The 27,297-nt window shown below is 41.9% G+C and overlaps 1 long non-coding RNA gene across 2 annotated transcripts in view; it reads left to right on the top strand.

The window, feature by feature from the left end:
- LOC140844420 (uncharacterized) overlaps positions 1 to 27,297 on the top strand; it is an 84,397-nt gene that overhangs the window by 3,644 nt on the left and 53,456 nt on the right. For both annotated transcript variants that reach the window (XR_012122671.1, XR_012122670.1), the window contains exon 2: positions 10,406 to 10,520. This is a non-coding gene — a long non-coding RNA (uncharacterized lncRNA). The remainder of the gene's footprint in view (positions 1 to 10,405; positions 10,521 to 27,297) is intronic.

Genomic DNA, 27,297 nt, shown 5'->3' with positions numbered 1-27,297 from the left:
TTTGGCACACATTTAGTGGCCTACACAGCTGCTGTCAAGGAACATAGGCTAGGGATGCCATCTTGGTACTCTCTCTCTGCCTTGCTTCAGCTTGCTTGTATCACCCAGAAAATAATTTATATACTCATCTGGAACCCCAATATTTGTGACTGCCACCCAGGAGACACCTCCAGATCACCTGGCCCTGGTGGCCAACAGGGCTTATGCTTGCAGTCCCACAGGAATGTATATATTTGCATACCTTTAAAAGCTGATGCCTAAGGGTCTGGCTTCCAGTTAGCCTGAATGTAGGAGCTGAGATCCTCCCCTTTGGGATGCTGCCAGGTCTTGGCACATCCTCAGGTACTGGGAACTATTAAAAATACAATAGGCTGCTTGGGTGCACACAAATGTTTGACAGACAAACAAGAGTTGAATCAGAGTTGAGTGTCAAGCTTTATCTCGTACATGAGGCTGCTGCTTCAAGACTGGGAGAGGTGGTGTTTCATCTGCTGTGTAGAAATCAACAGAGAATTAAGCAAAATGGGGAAACAGAGAAATATGTACCAAATGAAAGGACAAGGTAAAACCTCAGGAAAAAGATGTGAATGAAATGGAGATAAATAATATACTGGATAAAGAATCAAAGTAATGGTCATAAAGAAGCTCACTGAACTGGGGAGAAGAATGAATAAACACAATGAGAACTTTAAGAGATGGGAAATATAAGAAACTACCAAATAGAAGTCTCAGAGCTGAAGAACACAATAGCTGAACTGAAAAATACAGTAAGGGGTTCAACAGCAGACTAGATGAATCAGAAGGAAGGATCAGTGAGTGACCAGGAAGATAGGGTAATGAAACTCACCCAGTCAGAGCAGCACGAAGGAAAAAAAAAAAGAATGAGAAAAGTGAAGATACCTAAGGGACTTAGAGTACAACATCAAACAGACTAACATTCTCACTAACATATTCCAGAAGAAGAGAGAGGGAAAGGGGTAGAAATCTTATTTCAAGAAATAGTGGCTGAAAACTTCCCTAATCTGGGGAAGGAAACAGACATTCAGATCCAGGAATGCCAGAGAATTCCAAACAAGATGAACCCAAAGAGATCCACACCAAGACGTTACAGTTACAACGTCAAGTTAAAGACAAGGAGAGAATATTAAAAGCAGCAAGAGAATAGCAACTTGTTAATACAAGGAAATTCCCATAAAACCATCAGTAGATTTTTCTGCAGAAACTTGGCAGGCCAGAAGAGAGTAAGCATGGTATATTCAAAGTGCTGAAAGAAAAAAACTTCCAATAAAAAATACCCTGCATGTCAAAGTTGTCATTCAGAAATGAAGGAGAAATAAAGGAGTTTTCCACACAAGCAAAAGCTGAAGGAGTTCACTGGCCTTATAAGAAATGTTGAAGGGACTTCTTTAAGCTGAAGAGAGAGGGTGCTAATTAGTACCCTCTAACAAGAACAAACACATATGAAGAATAAATTTCACTGGAAAGATAAATGTATACTGAAGATAGTGAATTAATCACCCTCTCATATTTTCATCCTTCCATTGTCCTATGAGAGGAATAGTGATTCTACAACATAGTCAAGGTATTTCACTGTGTAATTGCTTTCTTTCATTTTAAAAATTGCTTTTTATTTCTCGCCATGTGCAGGTATGGCTAAGTACATTGTCATCTCTTAGGTTAATCTCCATTCTTGATGAAAGGAACCAGAAGCAAGAGGAATGACATTTAGCAGAGGGTTTAAACAGTGGAAAGAAAAAGCACATTTCATATAGGCAAGTTGATCAGTTAGGGTATGCTGACCTGCTTTATCTGGCCTCAGGTAAAATCATCAATTACAATAGAATCCAGCCAGAAGTTAGTAATAACAATAATAAAGTTTATCATCTCATGTTACAAGAAGTCTTGAGTTAGATCAAATTCAGTTTGATTAATTCACGTGGTTTGATGACATCATCAAGGAACCAGATTTTCTGTTTGTTTTCCCTCAGAGGCAGGGGAAAAAGAAGTATTCCCTCCTTTTATCAGAAGGAAAACTTTTCCAGCAGATTTCTTTCACATCTTGTTGGCCAGAATTGTGTCACATGCCTATGCTTGATCCAATGACAGGCCATAGCAATGGAATTTTCAAGGTTGATTTAGACAAATCAAGACTTACTTCCTGGTGCTAGAAGGCACGCAATTTCCTCTGAAGCACACAATTAGGGTTCTGTTGGCAAGGAAAAGTAAGCAGATGGTTATGTCGGCCAGGGGGACTCATAATTAGGTGCTTTCGAGTCTAAAAGCAGTTTGAGCATTCTACCTCCTTTTGCTTCTCCACCATGCAAAATTATACTCACTCTTCAAGGCCAAAGTCAAATGTACCTTCTCCATGAAGTTTTCCCTTATACCTCCAACCAGAATTCCTTACTTTTTCCTCAGTATGCCTAGAACCTTTGTATCTCATATGTAACACTTCACAGTAGTCGCCTTTGTATTAACAGATTTGCTTTACTCCTAATTTTTGAATTTCTTGAAAGTGAGAACATCTGATTCATGTTATGTTCATAAATCCAGAGACTAGCTACTTATTACCTTCTCAAGGAAGTTTCCTATACAACAGATTTGCTGTGAGGCCAGGAACCATATCTTTTTGGTTCACCCAGCATAACCAGTACCTAGAACAGTGCCTGGCTCCTAAGTGCCCAAGAAATATTTAGGATAAATAGTAGATTAATAATAGTTACCAATCTTTGCTTCTGGTCAAGATGGAGTAGGGATGAATTTCATTTACCTTCCCTGAGCAGAAAATAGAAAGGAAGTGTCCAGAGAGACCAAGTCAGCTACAGTTCTTAGGAGAGAGTACCAGATTTCAAATAGCTGCACACACGCAGAGAAGCACTAAGACCTGCAAGGCATCCCCTTGAGGGTTCAGCAGAGTCGCTCTGATCAGTGCACACGTGTGAGGCCTGGAGACAAACTGTCTGCCAGGATTAGAAGGAATAGTAAGTGCCAGGACAATGCCTGTTCCCACCAGTCAGACTAGAGAAACTCATAATTCTTGGGGAACTGGGTAAGGTGCTTAATAAAGTCTCACCTCAGTGGTGTGGAATAGTTAGCCCTAGACTGAGCACTGTTCCACAAAATGCCTAATAAACATAAAAGCAAGATCCTAAAAGGTTAAATAACTAAATAACTTCATCCCAGAAAAAAGCTCAAGAAACTATATGGGAATACAAAAAATAGCCAGCACCTAGCAAGATAAGACTCACAGCTTCTAGTATCCAATCAGACACAACAGGGCAGGGCAATATGACCAATAATGAGAATAATCAATCAATAAAAACTGACACAGAACTGACACAGATCTTAGAATGAACAGAGAACATTAAGACAGGTATTATAATTGTATTCAATATGTCTAAAAGTTCAGAATAGACAAGGGAGATACAAAAAAGACACAAACTAAAAGTCTAGAGATTAAAATGTATCTGATGAAAAATACACTGCATGAATGTAAAGAAAAACTTACTGTTTTCATATACATTACACATAGATACTCTCTAAATACTACTACAACACTTCACTTCTGACACTTCTGACCACTAAATATGTGGGGGTTTTCTCTGTAACACTAAGCAATTCTGTGACACCAACTGAGTGTCCTACACTTAAACTCAATTGTGACACTATCTACTTGGTGATAATGTCAGATACCATAGGTTAAGTGTTCACAAAACTGCCCTCCTCCCTTTATATTCCAATCACATGTTACCTGTGCTTCTTGGTCCCCCTCCTTGGGTTCAATTAATTTGCTAGAGCAACTCATAAAACTCAGGAAAACATTTTATTTACTTGATTGTCAGTTTATTGTAAAAGGATATAACTCAGGGACAGAGAGATGAAAGACATGCATTGGGCAAGGTATTTGGGAAGGGGCTTGGAGCTTCCATGTGTCCCTAAGCTTGCCATTCTCCCTGGACCTCCCCATGTTCACCAGTCTAGAAGCTTTCTAAAGCCCGTCCTTTGGGTTTTTATGGAGACTTAATTACGTAGGCATGATTGATTAAATCATTGTCCACTAATAATTAGCTCAAGCTCTAGGCCCTTTCCTCCCCAGAATTGGGGGAAGGGTGGGGCTGAAAGTTCCAAACCTCTAATCAGGTGGTTGGTTCTCTGGCAACCAGCCCCCATCCTTAGGAGCTTTCCAAAAGTGACCTCGTTAACATGAACTCAGTTGTGGTTGAAAGGGGCATGATCTGAAAAATAAGACACCTTTATTAGCCATCATTAAGGAAATTCCAAGGGTTTTAGAAACTCTGTGCCAAGAAAGGGACAAAGATGAAATATTTCTTACTATAAATCACATCACAATGGGATTAACAGATTAGATATTGTAGAAGAAAATATTAATGAAATTAAAGGCATAACCATAGAAACTTTCCTAAAGGAAACACAAACACAAAAGTAATTTTAAAAATGAAGAGAATTATGGCACAAACCTGGAACATACTGGTGAAGAGCCAAAAACAGGGACAGTGTGCAATAAATACCCTTTGAATGAAAAAAAGAAAATCAGTGATATCTGGAACAACTTCAAGTGGCCTATTTTATAGGCAATTTGAGTCCATGAACAGAAAGGAGAAAAATATTCTATTTGAAGAAATAGCCAAAATATTTCCAAATTTGATGAAAACTAACCTACAGATCCAAGATGCTCAACAAACACAAGAACAGGAACCACGAAGAAAACCCCATGAAGGCACATCGTAATTAAATTGCTTAAAACGAGAGAGAAAATCTTAAAAGCAGCCAGAGGGAAAAAGTCATGTTACGTACAGTGGAACAGAAATAAGGATGACATTGGATATCTTACCAGAAAGAATGAAATTGAGAAGACAGTGGAGTCGTACTATTAAAGTAGTGAAAGAAGAAAATATCTCTCAAAATGAAGGTGGAAGTGAGACTTCTGGAGTGACAGTGTGAGTTGCTCCATGAATTTACTTCTCAGAGAACTAACATAATTGATGAAAATTATTTAAAATAAAGTATTTAAAATATTTGGAGTGGTCATTAAGGCATTTAATGAATAAAGAATCATTTATTCAAGAAAATCTACTACAACTCAGTAAAAAAAAGTGAGCATCTGTAGTATTTGAACTAAGAACCGATGCCTTTCACTTCCCTTGCAGATCAACATGGCAGAAACTCCACTCTAGGTGGGTATAGCTAAGAGCACAGGACTCCATCTCCTTCATCTCCCAATTGAGGGCTATGGTATCTTTCTAGGAGGAGAAGGCCATCAGCATTTCTCATCTTCCCTAACTAAATTATGTGGAAGCTAAATTTCAGGCAAGTGTTGCTACAAGGTTGGGGGCTCCCTTCTTCCATGCACCCCTCCACTCTACCTCAGTCATGGTACACTAAGAATAATGGGCCCTAATTGCCCTAGCCCCTGATCATTTGTAGGGCAAAGGTGGAAGGGAGGAGACCAGGGGCCACTGCCCCCAACCAGCACTCAAAGCAGGAGTGCTACTCAGAGAATGCGTGTCACTATCCCTGCTTTCAGCTCAGAGCTGTAGCTGAGAGATTTTGCTGAAGGGAAGAAGCAGGCCATAGAGTAGAGAGCTCCAACACTCTTCCCAAATGATCTGACTTTATTTGAAACAGAGTGTGTTAAAATTCAAGCCTAAACCTGCTCTGCGAAACAATGGTTGTTTGTTAGAAAGCAATTAAGATACAAGCTAAATCACAAACCAACCAGTTTACCAGAGAGAACCAAGGGAGGAGACAGGTAAGAAGAAAACTCCTGGGGTCAGAGCACACTTTAAACACTGATTTCAAAAAACTGGAAAGGATTCTGAGTTTAATGGGATCAGACTGGGGAGCAATTTGTGCTCCAAGACATTGTCTAAAACTATGGAGTAATTATCTGGCAATTAGTAGAGCCTAAAATTGGGCGTGACCCAGAATACACACGGTCAGAGTTTTGTTAAAACCTCTGTCATCCCAGGGTAAGTATGTATATGTCCAAGGCAGCATATGTTAAGGAGCAACACTATAGTCTTCATAATGTGGAGGAACTGACATATCTAAAGGAGTCCATCCAGTTACTGAGCAAATGAAAAAGCAAACAATAATGAGAAGACCTGGAGGAGGAATACCAGTATCCAGATTGCTGCAGTGTATGATCTAAAATGTCCAGTTTCAAAATAAATAAATAAATAGGACATGAAAGTATAGCCCATTTACAGGGGAGGAAAAAGCAAGCAACATAAACTGCTGTTAAGAGGGACTGGCTATTGGATTTAAACAGACAAAAATTTCATTGTAGTCATAAATACGTTTAAAAAACTAAAGGAAACCATGCTTAAGTAAAGGAAGTTATGGTGATAATTTCTCATCAAACAGAACAGCAGCAGAGAAATAGGAATTATAAAAAAAAATGAAAATTCTTAAGTTGAAAAATGTAACAAATGAATAATTCACTAGTGGATATTAACAGTAGATTTGAACTGGCAGAAGAAAGAATTAGTAAGTTTGAGGACAGATCAATAGAGACTATGCAATTTGAAGAACAGAAAGAAAGAAGGAAAATAAACAGAGCCTTAGAGAACTGTGAGATACTGACATACACACTAATATCTATGTAATGGGAGTACCAGAAGAAAAAGACAGAAAGGAGGATGGAAAACATATTCAAAAAAATAATGGATGAAAACTTCCCAAATATAATAACATTGATCTACACATTCAAGTGCCCCAACAAATTCAAGTAGGATCAAAACAAATAGATACATACACAAACATATCATAATACAACTGCTGAAAGACTAAGAGAAGACCTTGAAAGCAGCCAGAAAAAATACAACACATCACTTACAAGAAATCTCAGTAAAAGTAACAACTTGTATTCTTCAGGAAACAATGGAAGACATAAGGCAATGTGATGACATATTCAAAATTCTGACTAAAAAACTGACAACCAAGAATCCTACATCCAGCAAGGCCATCTTTCAAAAGTGAAAGTAAAATAAAGACATTCCTACATAACAAAACAGGGAATTCATTGCTAGTAGATCCACCTTACAATAAATATTAAAGCAATTTCTTCAAGCAGAAAGCTTGAAGTGACCTAAGACAGTATTTCAAATCCACAAGCACACTTACAAAGAGTACCAGTAAAGATAATAATATAAAAGCAGTATAAATGAATATTTCTTCTTCTCATAACTGATTTTAAAGTATGTATATAACTGTATTGTGAGGCCTATGACATATAGATATGAAATATATTTGGCAATAACAGCACAAAGAAGGTAGGTGAGAGCAAAGCTGTACTGGACTAAGGAAATGATGTCAGATGATAAATCAAATCCACAGGACAAATGACAAGAACCAGAAATGGTAAATAAAAAGCCAAATATAACAAACATTGTAAATACATATTTGTTCTTTCTTTTTTAGCTCCTTTAAAAGACATAAAATAATATAAAGCAATTATAGCAATGTATTGTTGAGTTTGTAACTTATGTAGATGTAATATGTATAACAGTAATAACAACTGGGAGAAAGGGAAGTTATAGTGGATTAACATTTCTACATCTCTCTGGAATTAAGTTAGTATATCTATAGTAGATTCTGTTAAGATATGTAACATAAGCCCTAGCACAGGACTAAGGAAATCCTCAAAACATATAGTGAAAAAAATCATTAAAAGCTAAATGTCTCACTAGAAAACATTCACTTAATGCAAAAGAAAGCAGTAAAGGAGGCTAGAGGAACAAAGAAGGCAGAAGGAAAATGGTACAGATGGAATTCTGACTCTCCACATAGAAAGGAAAGGCACCAAAAAAGATAACTGAAAGGGAAATATATAAGATACTTTTATTATTTAAAACCTTAAAAAAAACCTGATGGCTCAAAAATAATAACTGTATTATAGGATTTATAACCTATGCATAAGTAAAATGCATAATAACAACTGCAGAAAGCTGCAAGGAAAGAAATGGAAGTACAGTGTTTTTATGTTTCTTATATTGTACATGAAATGATGTAATGTCACTTGATGGTAGACTGTGGTATATTAAAGATTATGCTCTAAGGGTTAATTCCAGAAGGATAGGAGTTAACCTGTGCTGTTTTGCTAGTTTCTGCATAGCACTGACCCCTAATGAAGGCATGAAACATACCCACTCAGGGTGTTGCCTTGAAACCAAGGGTCTGAGTAATTTGGGGCAATTTTTACAACTTTTCTGCATTGCTTATTGAGAGTCCTGGGGGACTCTGCTGTTCTGCAGCAAAAAAATATGCCTACAGGCCAGACAAGGTGTCATTCAGGACTCCTTCATTCTGAGATGTTCTGTATATATGACAGTGGTTCCTGATTCAAGAGATAAGTTGCATTTGGCTGTGCCCTTACAGAATGGGGATAACAGGAGACTCCTGACTTTTCCAGACCCATTGCTGGGAGATAGCCTTTGGTTGTGATACATGTCTTTACTTAACGCTGTTGTATATTGTATTCTTTTCCTGTGGTTTGGTAAGCATTGCCTGTGAGTTTTCTTTAGCAATCAACTCTTTAACTTCCATTGTTAGTGTGAAGAAGTATATTCTAAACCCTAAAGCAACATAAAATATATTAAAGCAAAGAGTGAGCTAGTGAGCCAACAAAGGTCACAGAATAGAATTGGAAAAAGTACTCAATTAGTCCAAAAGCAGGCAAACAAAAGAGAAAAAAGGGAACCAGGACAGATGAGACAAATAGAAAACAAACAGCAAAAGGATAGACTCAAACCTAGTCATATTAATGATCACATTGAAGGTAATTCATACAGACACTCCAGTTTAAAAGGCAGAGATTGTCAATTGTGTAAAAAAGCAATACCTATATATATATATATACACACATACATATATATATACTGCCTACAGGAAATGTAGTATCAACTACCTTAAATATAAGACACAAATAGACTAAAAGCAAAAGGATGGGAAAAATGTACCTTGCTGATCAAAAGAAAGTTGGAGCATCAAAACCACAATGAGATACCACCTCACACCAGTAAGAATGGCCACCATCCAAAAGACAAGAAACAACAAGTGTTGGCGAGGATGTGGAGAAAAGAGAACCCTCCTACACTGTCGGTGGGAATGTAAATTGCTGCAGCCACTAAGGAAAGCAGTATGGAGGCTCCTTAAAACACTAAAATAGAAATACCATACAACCTAGTAATACCACTTCTAGGGATTTACTTGAAGAAAAAAATCTCCAACTTGAAAAGATATATGCACCCCTATGTTTATTGCCACATTACTTATAATAGCCAAAATATGGAAGCAATCAAAGTGTCCATCAATGAATGGATAAAGAAAATATGGTACATATATACAATGGAATATTATTCATCCATAAAAAGAAATCCTGCCATTCGCAACAACATGGAATAATTTAGAGGGAATTATGCAAAGTGAGATAAGCCAGGTGAAAAAAGACAAATACCACATGATTTCATTTACATGTGGAATCTAAAAACAATACAAAACAAAACAAACAGAATAGCAATAGACTCATAGACCCTGGGAAGTGACTGGTTGTTATGTTGCAAGAGGGGCTGGGGTAGGGGAGGTGAAATAGGTGAAGGGGATAAAAGGCACAGAATCTCCATCATAACGTAAGTTAGTCATGCAGATGAAAATATAGCATAGAGAAAAAAAGAAAATAAGAAAGTTGGAGCAACTATATTATGTCAGATAAAGTATATTTCAGAGCAAAGAATATTGCCAAGAGTAAAGAAAGTCATTTCACAGTTGTCAAGGGGTCACAAGGGGCCACTTAATCAAGAGAACATAACAACCCTAAATGTTTATGTACCTAATAGCAGAGCTTCAAAATGAATGAAGAAAAAATAGCAAAAGTAATAGACCAATACACAATTATAGTGAGAGATCTTTAAAGAAATGTTCCCTCAATAACTGATGGAACACGTAGGCAGAAAAACAGCAAAGATATTGAAAGGAAAAAAAATCAGCAGATTTGAACAACACTATCAATGCTTGATCTGATTGTCATTGTGAAAACTCCACCCAGCTGTAGCAGAATACATGCTATTCTCAAGTGCACAAATTTACCAAGATAGAACATCTTCTGGCCCATAAAACAAGTCTCAATAAACTTTAATTAAATGGATTCAAGTAACACAAAGTATGTCCTTGGGTGGCTGGGCTGTTACTACCAACTGTTGGATTTCATAGTCAAAGTCAAACCAGCCAATCAAAAGGCTATCATCAGGCAATCAAACACAGTGCCTGTCTCAGGGCTCCCAGTTTCAGCTGAACCAGTAAAGAACTTGGAGGTTGTCACTCCTGACCTTAAATAAGAAAAAATCTGAACAAACTGAAAATCAATTATTTTTCTTATACCCACCAGAAAACTGAGTTTGCAGGGTAAACCTCCACCCTGAAATCCAGAGTTATAAGTGAATGCAGAGAATCACAGTCAAGATCAGCTTACCTGGAGCAAAAGCTGCTGGGACTGAAAACTGGTAAGAACACTTAAGTGGTAATTTTGATGAACTGCTGGAGGCTGTGTGGGGACTAAAGGGAGAGTGAAATCTCCTCAGTGCTGGGTCCAACTTTTGTGGGTTTTTACCTCCAGGAACCCTACCAGGTTCTCATTGTGAAGTGTCAAGAAAAAAATCACCTTATGTCTCTGGCAGGTAGAGGCAGAGAGCAGCCATTTTGAAGTATGCCCAGAGCACTCTCCCTTGCAGAGGACTAGTCTGCAGTGAAGTCTAGTAGCGCCTTATCTCACCTGGAGAAGGGCGTCATCCGATCTCCAGCCCACTCTAGCCTTTTTGCTTCACTTAAGGGAGGAGGAGAAGCAAAGAAACATTTGTAAAGGTCACAGTTCAAGGATGCAGACCCACAAAAAGACCGAGGCTTGATCATAAGATTATAGAACTTCCCTGCCCCCACCCTTTACAACCATATTAACAGGGATCCAGGTTAATAACAATAGATTACAGTTGAAAGAACTCTGAGGTTCAGACTCTATTTAAGAAGAAGTTTTCAGGGAAGACTAAAGACAAAACAAGGGAGACAAAAACAAGGACACCAGAGGAATTGGAAGCCCCTGGCACCTACAGTTACTGCAGACATAAACACAGCCCAACTGCTAGTCAGATTCACATGAAACCTCATACTAAATGTCTATTTACCTTAGTTCCTATTACCCAATACATCATGTCTGCCTTTCAACAAACAAATTACAGGGCATGCTAAAAGGGAAGATAAACACAGTCTGGGGACAAAGCGATCATCAGGACGAGAGTCAGATGAGATGCAGGTTGTGAAATGATTAGATAGGGCACTTAAGATAACTATGGTTAATATGTTAAGGACTCTAGTTGACAAATAGACAACATGCAGGAAAAGTGGGTAGTATAGACAGAGAGACAGGAACTCTAAGAAAGAACCAAAAGGAAATGCTAGACATAAAAAGCATAAGGCAGTCCCTGAAAAACTTGGGGCACACAGGATCAGAGGGGAAAGTATGCTGTGTGTGGAGAGCTTGTTCCTGAGAGGAACTGGGGATGAAGGGATGGGACCACTGAGGCAGAGAGAGCACCTCTGGGGCCAGCAGAGGCTCGGGGTGTTACATATGGCTGCCCTTCTACATGGCAGAACACATGAGGAACCATGAAGTTTCTTCCAATATTGTGTTTTTGAGAGGTACTGTTGACTAAGGCACGGAGGGCTTAGATTAAAAAGCGGGAAGTTGAGTTAGGAAACTGTTGCCAATGTAACAAAGATTACAACTTTATATCTTAAATCAAGTTATTTTTCTCTTTGGTGCTATGACTGGTACTGTGCCTCCCCCCTCCCCTTCACCTCTCCCCAAATCATATGTTGAAGCACTAGGCTGCAGTGTGACTGCATTTGGAGATAGGGTCTTTAGGAGGTAAGGTTAAATGAGATTAGGGTGGGTCCCTAATCTAATAGGACTGTGGCATTATAAGAAGAAGAGAGACTTCTGTCTCTCTCCACTTGACTGCGTGCACACACTGAAGAAAGGCCATAGCAGGATACAGCGAGAAGGCGGCTGTCTGCAAGCCAGGAAGAGAGTCCTCACCAGATACCAACCATGCTGGTGCTCTGACTTCTGACTTCCAGCATCTTAACTGTGAAAAATACATTTCTGTTACTAAAGCCACCCAGCCTGTGGTATTTTGTTATGGCAACCCAAGCACACTCATATGCCTGGTAATTACATTTCATGGCTGTCCATCGCCCTGGTATACTCAGGTCATTTGTAAGAGGAGAAGAGGAAGCCTGTGGAAAAGGGGAGAGCCTAGAAATGCAAGAAAGAGGGTCCCCTTTGGAAATTAGATGAAAACTAGGAACCCTTTGGGTAAAATTGTAGTATTTCCAGAATATCTCACCTGGCTTTAGTGTATCTGTATATCAACAGGTGCTCAAGGGTGGAGAGAAGCATGGCTTTAATGCATTTGCATCATTCCTCAGGGGCGGAGAGAAGTCATCTCCATATCAATGGGTAATTACCTGGGCAAGGAGGGCTTATCTGTACCTGAGAGGTGAAGGGGAGGGATGGTTTTACTTCTGCTGGAGCAGGAGAGAGATGGCCCAGACTGTAGTTTGTAAGCCATAAACAGGTTTTAAACTTTATTTCTCCCTTTGACTGATTTCGGTTTTTAGAGGTATTTTGCCCCAGGATTTCCTTTCCCTGGACTTACAGACTTTCACCTAAAAATTGATATAAAGACAAAATTCTGCATTAATTTAGAAGATTCATGGATCACCTGGAGTGCCCAAAGGGTCCACAGCATCCCCTGGACCCTAGCTTAAAAGACTTCTGTGCTGGGGAAGCCAGCTGGGTTGGGACCCAGAGCTCTGGAGGGGGGTCGTGGGGTGGGGTGGGGTGTTAGGAGGGCAGGAGACATTTGGAGGATGGGGAAGGGCAGTTGTACCTCATGTGTTAGGAGTCAGTGTCACATGGAGGGTGAGAAGGGGAGGAGTAGGTGTGGGGGCTTAAAAAGGATTGAAAAGCCAAGATCTACTCAAGTTAGGGTAAAGGATGAGGAAATATGCAGGAATGAGGACAAGAAATCCAACATTTTGCAGGCTTGAGTGGGATTATGTATGACTGCTATAGCCTGATGGGAGATTTTCACCCGCACTGCAAGGAGAGTGGGCAGAGTGGCAGAAAGAAACGGATGTAGGATTCACTGCAAATTGAGGATCGGCAAGGGGAGTGCCTGGATAGCTTTGCTGTAAACTAGCATTCACTTTAAATGCAAGGCCTAACTGCAAAACGTTGGAAAAGGAAAGAAGGAAAGGTAGAGGGAAGGAAAGAAGCAAAGGAAGAAGGTCCTGTTAGCCTTTGGAAGGATGAGAGTGCTGTGTGTCCTTGGCCTGCCCTGGGGCATTGAATTTCTTATTCTGAGTGTATGAAATTTGAAACCCTTTAATAGGAACTTAAGGAAAGGTTTTTTTGTTTGCCCACAGGATATAACTAAGCCCTCTAAGCAGGAAGTTACTGGAGGTGCTTTTCTCTGCTCCCAGGCCTTAACCCTTGCCTCCAGGGAGGGAGTGCTAAGGCTCCCCTGGCTCTAATGGTGGGCTGGGAACACTGGGGTCTTCTCAGCTTTGGGGCTGGTGTGAAACACCTCTGCCCACAGAGCTTCTCTTCTCCTTGCCAGTGGGATTAGACAAGTGTGTTCTGCTACCTACTGCCCTTAGTGAATCTTGGAATAGGTTCTGTTCCCAAGTTTCCTGCATAGAAATAACTGCCAATAATCATAACCACAAATGTACTTGAAAAATGTTCAGGATTGTTACTGATAAGCCAAAGGATAATCAAACAAAATGTTGTACTTTATGGCAAAGATTTTTTTTCTCTCCTTTGAAAAATCATACAAATGACACTTATTGTTCTTATAGAATAACTATAACATGCTGATAAACAAAAAATGAAAATCATCCCAAATCCTACCACCAGAGATAACCATGTCAGCATCTTGTTCCATATCAGACCTGACACTTTCATTTGCAAACGTAGATGTATATGTTTTATGAAAATGCTGTCATGTTTATATACACTGTTTTGCACCCTGTGCCCCCTTCTGCAATGTGTCAGTCAGTATCTACACAGTGTTCTTAATAGCTGCATGGTATTGCACCATTCTTCAGTTGTTGGACGTTTAAACTGCAATTGTGTCAGGTATCCGTTGACACAATAATCCTATGTAATGAGCAGACAGAAAATCTCAGTGGCTTACATGATGAACATTTGTTTGGTTTACAAGTTTGCAGGGGTTCAGCTTATCTGGGCCCTGCTTGGCTCTTCTCACCTGGGCTCCCTTATGCCTTTACAGTCAGCTGCTAGGTGGTCGAGCAGTCCTGAGCTCATTTTGGCTTGCTCTTGCATCTGGGACTGCTGGCTACTGGTTCTTGTAGGATGGTCACAGCTGGGACAACGAGGGCAATTCTGCTCTGTTCCAGGTGAATTATCCTCCAGGAAGCTAGCCCAGGCACGTTCTCATGGCTATTCAAAGGAGCAAGTCCTAAGCAGCGATGTGCAAGCACTTTGGAAGCCTCTGCTTGTGACATATTTGCTCACATCCTGTTGGTCAACACAAGCCATGTGGTCAAGTACAGAGTGGAATGGCTCAGCACAACTGTGAGCAAAAGGTGCAGATACAGGGAAGGGTAGAGAATTGGGGACTTTTAAAATAGTAAATTCTTGCACAAATATCTTTGAGTGTTATCTGATTATTCTGTGGAACAAATTGCTAGAAGCAGAATTGCTAGGTTAAAGGTATATGCTTTTCTGAAGACTCTGAAAGTAAACGAATTGTTCTCCAGAATGGTATACCCGCTTATATTCCGATTAACAGCCAATGAGAAAGCAGATTTCTGTATGGTCTTGATGCATAGAAAAAAATACTGCGCAAACTGTGGACATTCTAGGAGTTTGTGTTTAAGTTGCACAATGTGCCCCAAAGGTTCAAAGACATAAACCAGGAAAAATTGATTTTCTTAGAAGTTCCAGGAGAGATACCTTAGTGTGGTCCTTTGGAAATGCATAAGGGACAGAGAAGGTAATTGTGTACCCTGGTTTTCATGGAAACATCTTGGTTTACCCTGTTGTCCTGGCTTAATTACTAAGAGTGACCCCTTCCTCTCAAAATTCTCCACTTCAGACTATAGAGTATATGACACCCAGGTAAAGGGCACCTTAATGAAGATCATTCCCTTTGATACAAAACCCCTTCATTCATGAAACTCATGGTTTTTTAGGTTTTGTTTTGAAAGTTTATTATGTGCTGGATACGGTGCTAGGCACTGAGGACACAGTAGTGAGCAAAATCATACATGGTCCCTGTCCTCATGGTGCTTTAGGTCTAATAGGGGAGAAACAGTAATGAAACAGCAACAGAGGTGAGTGCGGAAGAGGTACATCCATGGTGCCAAGAGCATTTATCTAGTGGGAAGATCTGATCTTACCATAGAGGTCAGGGAAGAATCCAAGAGGAAGTAATGCTTTAGCTGGGACTGAAAGGATACAGTAGGTTTACCCAGGGGTAGTCATTCCTGGGGCAGGTGAGAACATGTGCAAAGACTGTCACGGAAGGACGCAGGTACAGACAAGTCTGTGAAGCTGCAGGGGAGAGAAGCGGGGGGACTTGGGTGAAATCAGATTGGAGAGATGCTAGATAAGGGATACTGGTCATGCCTACCCAGCATCCCCTACATCCTTCATCCCTCCCAACAGAAGCCCAGTCTTATTTAGGAATCCAGACACTCCCACACAGTTTTCTGCCCCTTGGGGATACTAACTTCACTACCAGTTCAAGAAAGTAATTCCTTTCCCAGTGACTGGTTTACTTTTCAGCATGAGCTGCTCTAATTCTTTTCTTGCAAATGAGAAGTGAAGGAAAGTTTCCTGTGAACTTCCAAGAAAAGTTTCCTTGCTTCTAAGAGTCAAAAGAAAAGATGGCCCTTGGTTGTTCCTCTGAGTTTTGTCAAATCTGGATGTGAAGCCTGGAGCAGCTGCAGCCATCTTCTCCCTCTGAGGATGAGGCTGACACAAAGGATGGCAGAGCAGATAAGTGGAAAGAACTCTTTCCCTTGAGAAAGCTTGAGTTGCTGAATCAACTTGTCTTGAGGCTATCCTACTTCAGGACTTCCTGTTATGTGGGATACTAAAATTCCTTATTGTTTGATAAAGACTGAGTTCAAGTTTCTGTTACTTCTGGTCAAAATGTCATAATAATAAAGAAGGCTATACACAATATCCTTATTGATATTGCAAGCTATGTTAAGAATTTTTTTTTCTTTGCCTTTATCCCAAAATCAATTGGGAGTCATTAGAGAGTTTTAAGCAGAAAGCATGATCCATATTTGCAATTTGCAAATCACTCCTGTTGCTGTATGGAGAGAAGATTCTAGAGAGACAAGTGTGGATGAAGGGAGATCAGTTAGCAGGACTTCCCTTTGGATGGAGAATATGGAACATCTATCTTGGGCGCCACACCTGAAGTAGGAAGCTTCAGAATGAATATCATTTCAATCAACATCATTAAAATTTAGTTTTGAAGTTGCTGTCTTTAACAGTATTTCATGGAGCCAGTAAAAGATACCTATAAATAATGGCCTCCTTTCAAGGGCCAGTATTTTGGATGAACTCTGCACTGGCTTGGGCTGCTCTGGGTACCACCATATTCAAAGGAGAGCCCTAGATGGTGGCATGTAAGAGATGGCAGCCTGAACAGAAGGTCATGACAGTGGAGGTGGGGAAGAGTGGACAGAAATATTTTGGAAGTAATATTTTGGTGATAGAATGAATACAGCTAATAAAGGAGAGAGAGATGTTGAGGAAGATTTTCAGGTTTCTCTGCAAATGGAGGAAATGATTGGACCATTAGATGATATGGGAAATTCTGGAAGAGTCCCTAGTTGGGGTCAAAGGTCCACTCTGCATTCAGTGTAACTTTGGGATATTCAAGGGGAGGTTGCAAAAAGGTCGGATATGGTGATCAGAGGACAGATTTGGACTGGAGTTAATATTTTAGTCATGTGCATTTAGAAATTAATTGAACTTGTGGACCTGGATAAAGTGGCTTTACATGAGAAGAGACCTAAGAGAGAGGAGACTTAGGACCAGGCCTGGGGGATGGGGGCAGAGGAAGATGAGGCCTGCAAGACCGTGGAGAGACTTTTGTCAGAGAGGTAGAAAGAGAACAGAAAAGTCGTGTGTTATGGGGACAAGGGAACAGAGTATTTGAAAAAGTAGATAGTTCACAAAGGGTGTGAGAATTGTTGAAAAGTCAAAGAAATATGACAGCTAGTCCCTGAAGATCGTCCCCAGTGAATCATGCCTCCAAAAATTCCTACCTTTGTGTAGTGCCCTCCCACTCTGAATGAGGGCTGGTCCTGCTCAACCAACAAACTGCAGCAGAAGGGACACTGTGACTTTTGAAGTTAGGGCATATGAATCCTTGCAGCATCTACTTTGGCCTCTTGAAATGCTTGCTCAGAGGGATGCCAGCCACCATGTGAGTCTGTTTACCTTCACATGCTGTGAAGACGCCCAAACTAACCATCAAAGATGCCACATGAAAGGATAAAGGAGGAGAGGAGAGAAGAGGGAGGCATGCCCGGCCAGCTGTGCCAGCTATTCCGGTCTGAGTACTAGACATGCGAGGAAAGAAGCCATCTTAGATGCCAGGATGATGCTGGTCTTTTGAGAGGCCCCGAGTGAGAGCTTCCCAGCTGATCCTAGTCAATCCACAGAACCATGAGAGAAGAAAATAAATTCTTATTTCCAGCTCCTAAATTTTATAGTGGTACAGGAAGGGAATTGAAAACAAAATAGTCTGTTTGATTTGGTGGTTTGGAAGTCATTCCTGTTCGGGACCAGCAGGAGCAGAAGCCAGATCTGAGTGAGCTGAAGAATGGGTAGAATCTGAAGAAATTAAGAAAGTAAAGAACGCTGCTTTTTGGAGAAGTCTGGCTGTGGGTGGGGAGGAGGTAGAAAGGTTGGTAGTTGGAAGAGGATGTGAGATGAGGGAGGGTTTTTAAAAAATGGTCTCTACCACTTCAGCATATTTTAAAAGTACTACCAATAAAGTACTCTTACTTCAAAAAAAAGACTGAACCCAAATCAAATCAAGTTTCTGTTGTAATTTACCAGTTTACCAGAAATGTGAGTAGACACAAGTTATCCATACTGAAAGGACATGATCAGCATAATCAAGAATTTGGGATAGTTAAGTAATAAATGACCCAAGAAATCGATGACATTTTAGTAAATAAAGGTGAGGAGCCTGTTATAGAATAAAAACAAATTAAGAGGCATAACAATAAGATACAGTATAAGAATATTGCTTGAATCTTGGTTTGAACAACTAAAACTATAAAAAGATATCCTGAGACAATTGGGAAAATGAAATATGGACTGGCTATTAGAAGATATTAAGGAATACTGTCAATTATTTAGCTGTAATAATGACTTGGAGGTTATGATTTTTAAGATACGCTTTTAGCAGTTAGAGATACATATTGTGATTACCTGATACATGGGATTCACTTTAAAATATATTGGTAAAATGGTAATAATTGTTGAGGCTGGATGATGGGTGAGTGGGGGTTCATTATACTAGTTTCTCTATTTTTGAAGGTATGTAAAAATTGATATAATCAAAAGTTTTAAAAACTATTAAAACATTTATAAGGATTTATAGACAACAACTGGGGTAACATTCAATTGTGATAGGTGAATATAGAGTCTGTCTTTATTAACGCAGTGATACACCAACTGGGGTATTGAAGAGAATCCTCATACTAATTGGTTCCTCTAGTGACACTCTACAATGGGAAAACAGAGCCAAAAGGAAAGATTCCATTGAGAGGGTGTGACTGAAAACACAGGAGAGATGAGGCATATTGGAAGTGTAAGGTTCTGAGAAAGTGAGTGAGGTGGATCCAGTAGGGTCCCGGTGAAGGACGGGGCCAGTGCAGACAGGTACATGTGTGCTGGCATCTAGGGGAGGAGGGAATTCTCATTTGGCAGCCCCTAAATTCTTAGAGAATTAAGAACGAGGTCAAATGCTGCAAGGTTGAGGGATTGATAATTAGGAAACTGTGGTGGGAAGAGAATAGAAGAGATTTGCCAGAAGGTTGGGGAGCGAGTTTACCAGGGAAACAGAGCTGAATTGTAGGGCACAGTAGAATCGCAAGGGCGTTTAGAATAAACTGATGGACCAGAGCCCTTAAGCTGGATAAGGACAACAATGGAAGGAAAATGCCAGTGGACTGGGAGGAAAAAGAAGTCTTGCTGGTGTGGCCATGGTGAATGGTGTTGAAGAAGGAACCCATCTTCGGAGATCTATATTCAGTGAGTGTGGGACCATTTATCTGGGTGTTTACGAGAGTCTAGGTGATTGAAATGCAGGTGCGTTATTCTTGGACCATAGTTGGAGAAACACCTCCTGTGGCTGGAAAGGGAGAGAAGCCAGCTTGGGGTGGGAGACCTGTCATGTTCCAATGGGTAAGCCTGGTGGGCAGACAATGGGATGTGGGTGTGCTGATTGTTTGAGGTGGCTTTGTTGGCTTCTTGGCCCGAGGGGTTACAGTTTGAGGGCCCAGTCTGTCCAGTGGGGCGCCCTTCGGGCTCAAACCCAAAAGGTGGGTGGCCTTGAAAATAATCCTGCTAGTGTTGGCCCCAGGGGCTTCTCATGCAGGGACTAGAACTCCTGGGAGTTTTGTTGTTTGTTGTTTGTTTTTGCAACTTTTGATTCTAGAAATCAAAATGGGCTTTCAAAACCAAACAGCCAACTAACACTGTTGAAGTTCACATATTTGGGCTAATTGTTTTCCTTTTCATTTAGACTTATTTCCCACCGAGTGTGAGGTAGCACTTTCAAGTAAATCTCTGGTAATTTCCAGCCATAAAGCAATTGCCTTCATTTCCCAGTAGGACACACTAAAGTGGGCTCATTTGTAGAAAGAATGGGAATAGCAGTTTTTATAGCTTAAGGCCTGGAAGAAAACTTCTTTTTTTTCCTGACAATCATAATCCACTCATGCTACAAAAACACATTTCAAAATCAAAAGAACTCTGAAAGTCTGGAATGTGCTAGAAGGATTTTTAAGACATATCTTATTAGTCAATTCATCTACAATCTAGATAAATTGATGTCTTATTTCTCATCTCTAGCAACTTCCTCAGCTACAGACCCTGTGAGTTGCCAGGATGTCAAAGAATTAAGCTTGCTTCAAATTAATAGAAGTAGCAGGAGTACAGAGAGAGAATGACTTTCTTTTTTCCTGGCTCGCACTGTGGTAGTCTGCTTTGAATTTGCTGTGGCAGAATGAAAGAAAGGCGGGTGCTCTGGGGAGGCGGGTGAAGCCTGAATAAAGACGCAACCCGGAGGCCAGCAGGTCACAGGGCCACTGTCAGGACAGGCGGAGGAGCAGGGCAGGAGCAAGGCTGGCTTGGTCGGGGGAGCTGGATCAGGGAGGCTGAGCTGAGGGGATCTGAGTGGTGTCTGGGGAAATCCTGAACCATTTAAATGAGCCATTTAAATCTGACAGACAAATTGGTGTTTTAAGATTTACCAGGCAGTGATGAGCAGGATGAGGTAGAAGGGATGGGGCCAGTGTGTGTGTTTGTGTCAGTGTGTATTTGTGTGTGTGTAACAAAGTGGTTGTAACAGAGGGGTGGTAACAGAGGTCGGAGCTCTAAAAACACATATTGAGCACCTCTGTGTACCCTGCCTCGTGCCAGGCACCACCTTCTGGCATGTTATCTCAGTGAACAGAACGAGCGTCCCCCTTTTTGTCCAATCCAGAACCTTGGCATCTTTCTTAACACCTTCCTCTCCTTTTCTCCCCCATCAACCAAGTCATCCTGTCAATTCCAAGCCTCTTGCATCTGCCTATTCTCCCTCAGCCCTGCTTCCCTTAACCTACATCTCTCCCGTGATTGTGGGCCTCCCTGCCTCCAGTCTCCACTCTCTTTCTCCCCCTGGCAGTTGTTGTGGGCTGAGGATGGCCTTCTGAAAGCACATCAAACCAGGCTGCCTCCCCCAGTAGGAACCCTTCTGTGGGCTCTGCATAGTCTTCAAGGTAGAGTTCAAGAGCCTCAACACAGCCAGGAGGCCCTTGACATCTGGGTCTGCTTAGCTCTCCCTCCTTCCCAGGGCTCCTGCCTCCCCACCTTGAAGCTTAGCATGTAGCTGTGCACAAATGCATTCTGTGCCTTTCAGGGGTCACATCTCTTTCTTCTTCTTTATAGAGATAATGTCCTCCCTCCAGAGATACCCCTCCCCTCTGACTTACTCTTCAGAAAACCTTTAGAGATCCCTTCCTTCCAGAGGCTCTTTCTACCTACAGGTGCCTCCTGGGTGCTTCCAAAGAACTGTCTCTATGGCTACCCTAGAGCTTTACCGCAGCATATCATTGCTGGCCTTCTCACCTCTGCACAGGAGCTTCCGGGGCTTAAGGGTGGCATCTTCCTCCTACACCCTCCTGACACATAAATGGTGCTTAGTAAATACTCATTATATGGAAATGCATGAATTTACAAGAACATGGGTGGTGGCGGTGGCAGGAGAGTGTATTGATCCTATTTTGCAGATAAAGTAACTGAGTGTCAGAGAGTGATTGAATAATTTGTCCAAGGCTTCTCAGCTGCACAGCCCAGAATCCACCTCAGGGTCGCTGATTTCTTTTTTAGGGATTTTTTTTTTGTAGTCCTAGATTGAAGACCATCAAAGAAAAGAGCCCTATAGCATAACTTCAATTCTGGCTAATCATTCAGAAAGCTTCCAGTGGGGCCACTGTGGGAAGGAGTATGACAAAAGATGAGGAGACTTTGATATATTAGTAAGGGATTTCATAAACTGAAGCATTATTAGATGTGGAGATTGCAGAAGGCTAGGAGTCCAAATGAACGATTTTCAGACATAATTTGAACATTTATTTCATTGAAGTTATTATTCAAAACACAAACCCTCCCTATTTCTGAAAGCCCAAGTGTCTGGTTGCATGTGTTCATTGCTGTTTTTTTTCTTTCTTTACTCCAATAAATGCACTTTACCTACTATTATTTTTGATTGGCTGGAAGAACTGCATTGAAGAATGATAGATATTGTTCATTTAACTCCAGCATTTACTTTTCCTCTAAACTAGAGCTCTGTTGATGATTGATCAGACTTCTCCCCCATTTAGCACCCATGTAAAACATTGCAAAAGATTGGGTCTGCAGCTCGGAGAACGTTTTTGCAGCAATCTGTTCAAGCCGCAGCAGGCATGCCGAGTGGCATGGAAGCTCTTAATGAAACGCTGGTGGATATTAAGGTTTTATGGACTGGAAAACAGTACAAATCAAAGTGCTCTGCTTACTGTTTATCTGTTTAGAACATTTTTATTTTCTAAACCTAGCAATGTTCATCTTTTTCATCCAGCATTTTGGTTTGGCTCTTTACATATTGATTTTCCCGTTCACTGGCATGCTCCGCTGGTCAGGGCGCTCAGGTGTGCTGGCTGTGTGAGTGCCGGCCAGGGGAGCCAGGATGGGGCCATTCTCTGCCCAGAGACCCCTCGACTCATGGGCTGGGGGGTGGGGGGGGGCAGGGCCCACTGCTATGCCTCTCTTTCTCCTTTCTGTTTTCCCCACGAGCCAGCAGGTTGACCTTCTATATGAGTTTCTTCCTGGTGTTTACATACACATCTTACAGCAAAAGCAGCATTTTCTTTCATTCTCTTCTTAAATTTTATAAAGAAATATAATAGACAAGGTCTCAGCAGGGAGCAAAGTCTACCACAGATGGTTTGCCCAGGTTCAGCAATTTTTTTCTGTGAAGGTCCAGATAGCAGATGCTTTTGGCTTTGCAGATCACAACAGTCTTGTCACAACTGGCCTTAGACAACACCTAAACAAAGGGTGATGGGAGTGACTGTGTTCTAGTCAGACTGTCTTTACAAAAAGGGACTGGACAGTGGGCATTTGGCTTCTGCGTCAAAGTTTGCTGACCCCTGGCTTAAATGAAAAGGCTTTAAGAGACAATGTACAGATAAGTGGTCAGGGACATTGAAGTACCCAGTGACTCCAGCAGCGGGAAGGGCTGAAGGGCCAGAGGAAGGACCAGTATGACTGGTGTCCAGTGAGAATGGGGCCCTGGAAGCAGGGAGTAGGGGAGAAACTCCCACCTCCTTTGCCTCCCTGCCTCAGGTCTCCTGCCTATGCCTTTCCGTTGTCCCGTGCCATCAGGGGCCAGCTGGCCAGGCCTGGTGCTGAAGTCCAGGCAGCAGCTCAGAGCCCAGAGCAGGAGCGGCAGGGGGAGAGCAGAGCAGGGAGGAGGTGGGCAGGGGCAAAAGGGAGAATAAGCTGCAGGGGTGACATCTCTTTGGGGCCTGACATCTTAGAAGCCACTCCTTTCGGGGGAGAAAGTTAGCTTGGCTGGCCACATCCCTTGACACTGACTATTCTAGAGAATATTCCCCACAACCCTGTGCCAGGTTTGCCATATCCCTGGTTACAGTGATAATTGCGGGGATAGGCATATGGTCTAAGTCAGGCTGATGAGATCCAGGCACAAAACCTTTGTTTGAACTGTTGAGAAAGAGAAGCTCTTTTTTTTCTGGTGGATCTATGGCTAGAACTTGGGAAGCCTACTGACCATGTGGTGAGGCTCTCACAGGGGAGACCTGTGCTCAATAATCACAGGGGAAAGCAGAGGGCCTGGGGCCTGGGGAGAAATTCAGGTCCTGATACTGTCACTGAACCCCTGGACCAAGCTAAATCTGACACAAAACACCCATTTCTCAAGTAAGCCAATGCACTCCCCTTTTATGGAGAGCAGTTTCCTGTTTCTAGAAACAGAAAAAATCTTGGCTAAGAGAGAAAGATCAGATTTATCTCTGGAGTTAAGGCTCCTTCTACACAGCTGTGTGGACTTCACACATGGCACAACCATTCACCAAAACATGCATGAGACAATCATTCTCCAGCTGTATGTGAATGTTTTCATACATGCATGCAGCTGCACTCTAGCAATGGTATTTATTGCTAGCTTGTACATTTCTCAGACACAAAAATCTCTCTTTTTTGAATATCTGCATGGCATGGACCTCATGTGGCACAAAGACAACGCCTTCCTAGATAATTACACAGGTGTGGTGATAACCCTAGCCAGCCAGCAGTCCTGAGACGCTGCACAGATTGCTGCGGCTCCCGGACAGTGATGTTAATATGCTACCTACCCAGGTCTGTGTTGTTTTGCAGTCACTTTTCTTTTGCTTGAACAGAGGGCTTCACACCGTGCATCATGTCCCATCAGTCAGCAATTCCCAAAGCTTTAAATTTTATGGGCCAGAAAAATGTCCAAAACAAAACTGACACAAAGATATCAACTTCATTTTGCTAAGTAAGAACAGTTCACAAATGAAATAAAACAAACAACTGCCATCTACTATTTCATAAGAGAAAGGACATTTTCACATGTCTGAAAGGAGAGAATAAAAGAGAAGCCCTTGAACAGAACACATTTATCTTTAAGAAAAATTTCTGTCTTCGGGGATGCTGCATCCAGAGGGACACTTGTGCACAGCCAGGCCACCTGGACAAGGGGCATGCGGGGCCTCAGTGCAGTCCTCACTCTGCTTGCCAAGCTGTGTGCCCTGCATGAGCTACATCCACGCCAATGAAGTCGAGTTTTTTTCTTTGCACAAAGGGGCTTTCTGCTTGCCAAGCTGTGTGCCAACAGGGCTGTGTCTTCCCAGAAAGGGCAACTTCTGATCTTGCCCAGAACACTTGCAGAGCGGGAAGATCCCTCCACTACATCGTTTTATTTTAGAATGTTTCACCAGGAGCTCTGTTTTGACCAGTGCCTGGCACACAGTGGATGCTCAAGAAATGTGTTCAATGCATGTTGAAGGGCTGATGGAAACTCCATCAAGGGCCATTCCCCATCTGCAGAGTGACATTAGGGGTCACAGCTACAGAAATCAGTTTCAAGTCATTTTCTCATCTCATTGGTGTCCAAAGGAAAGGAGTGGAGGGGAAGATGAGAGAAGCGGCCTGCTTCTCAGTTCCTTGAGAGGACTATAAGGAAAGCAGCCTGTTCAAGTGCCTGTGCTGTGCCAGGTAGCACCTTACAGCCTTTGTACTGTTCCCTCATTTAGCATATTTTACAGCTCAGATAACAGAGCCTTTGGGAGTTAAATAACTTGCTCCAGGTCACCTAGTGGCACAGTGAGATTTTTGACTACGGAGTCCCTATCGCTAGGATCTGTGTGTAGAGTTCCACCAGGGCCTGCGCTCAGGACTGCTAAGCAGATGGGGCCATCTGCACCGGTTCTCTGGGAAATTGCCGAGTCCTGGCATCTGTGCTCAGCTTCCCCCATCTCACTTTTCAGCCCCTCTGTCACTGCCCACAGCTCCACATCAGCTCCTAGTTCCTAGCCCATCCTATGTCTGGTGCTTATGGATGGCATGACTTCTGGGGGGCCCACTAATTTCCTAGGGCTGCCATAGCCAAGTCCCATGAACGTGGTGACCCAGAGTAACAGACCTTTATTCTCTCATAGTTCTGGAGGCTGGAAGTACAGTATCAGTTCCACTGGACTGAAATCAAGGTCTAGGCAGGGCTACACTCCCTCTGAAAGCTCTCGGGGAAAATCTGTTCTTTCTCCCTCTCTTCTACATTGTCTCTGGAGCTGCATTGTTTGACTCATGGCCCTTTCTTCTCTTCAAAGCCAGCAGTGCAGCACCTTCAAATCTCTCTCAGCTCCCATCACCATTCACCTTCTGCCTTCTGCATGTGGATATAATCTCTTTCCCTCTCCCTTATAAGGAAACTTGTGATGGCATTCAGGGCCCACCCAGATACCCAGGATAATCTCCTCATCTCAAAATCCTTAATTTATCACATCTGCAAAAATTTTACCATATGAGATCACACTCACAAATTCCGGGGACTTGGACCTGATATCTTTGCATGGCCATGACTCAGCCTACCACCGAGGGTAAGTGACTTGCCTGAGGTCACACAGCAAGTGTGGTGCTCAGACTCAGGCACAGTGGCTCCAGACCACACCTCAGCACCCAGCTATGCTGCTGAAGGTGTGACAGCGCAAACCAATGTTACATCAGGGAAGGCAATGACCTGAGATCCAGATGTGACTATTTACGTGAAGCTATTAAATTGTCTTTAATATTGCTGGAGGTTAAATCAGAATGAAGAGACTTCCTCCTTTTTGTAAAACCTAATTTAACCAGCTTGACCGCTCTTTGCAACTAGGCCAGGTCTTTGTCATTTTAACAAGCAACCAGAAGGAAACACTGGTTCATTTTGCTGTTTATAGCTGTCATCGGACTTGGGATCTATTCATAAATCTGAAATATCTGATTAAGAACTAGATGGGGGAGGGAAGGAAGCACTTGAAGAGGAGTGATGATAAATAGCCAAGGAACGGTCTTCTTCTCAGCCACGTCCTTCCTCCTAGGAAGTCAGCGGGATCTGGTCCCTGACAGGGGACCTCAGGCCTTCTGAGTGCAGATGTTGGGCCCAGCAGCTGGTGGCCTATTTCCTGCTTGGTGAGCCTGGAAACTCTCCTTTGTCAGATACTTTTCTTGCTTTGCCCTGTGTTTGCAGGCCAGAGAACTGAATGAGAAGAGGGACCGAAGGAATGCTGCCTAAATGATATAAAGACTGCTTTTAGATGAAAAGAGAACAGGAGAACAATTCATACCTAACATTTACTATGTGCCATACACATTATATATTACCTTCCCTTAACCCCATTTTACAGGTGTAGGAAATAAGGCCTAGGAAGGTGAAGTAACTTGTCTAAAGTAAATCTTCTAGTAGACAGTGAAGCAAGAAATTGCAGCCAGGTCTATCTGGCTCCAAAGGCCAGGCCCTGCATGACTGATTTCAGAAGACCAAGTTCTCCCATTTTTGCCCCACCAACTCTTTTTTTTAATGGTATCATTAATATACAATCACATGAGCAGTATTGTGGTTACTAGATTCCCCCCATTATTAAGTCCCCACCACATACCCCATTAGAGTCACTGTTAGCCAACCAACTCTTTAATGTGAAGGTTAAGGGCTCTGGGGCAGAGTGCAGGGGGTCAAACCCTGTTTCTACCAACCTCCAGGCTCAGTAACCTTAGCTAAATAACCTGATATCTCTGCTACTCTGCTTTCTGACTGACATTTATAGCACCTACCTCACAAAGTTCTTGTAAAAATTTAACAAGTTAATACCAATAATGTGCCTAGAACA

Source organism: Manis javanica, chromosome 11 (assembly GCF_040802235.1).
Source record: "Manis javanica isolate MJ-LG chromosome 11, MJ_LKY, whole genome shotgun sequence".
In the NCBI taxonomy this organism is placed as follows: Eukaryota; Metazoa; Chordata; class Mammalia; order Pholidota; family Manidae; genus Manis; species Manis javanica.
Note: the sequence above shows the minus strand (reverse complement) of the source record. Positions and strands in the feature narration are given on the sequence as shown.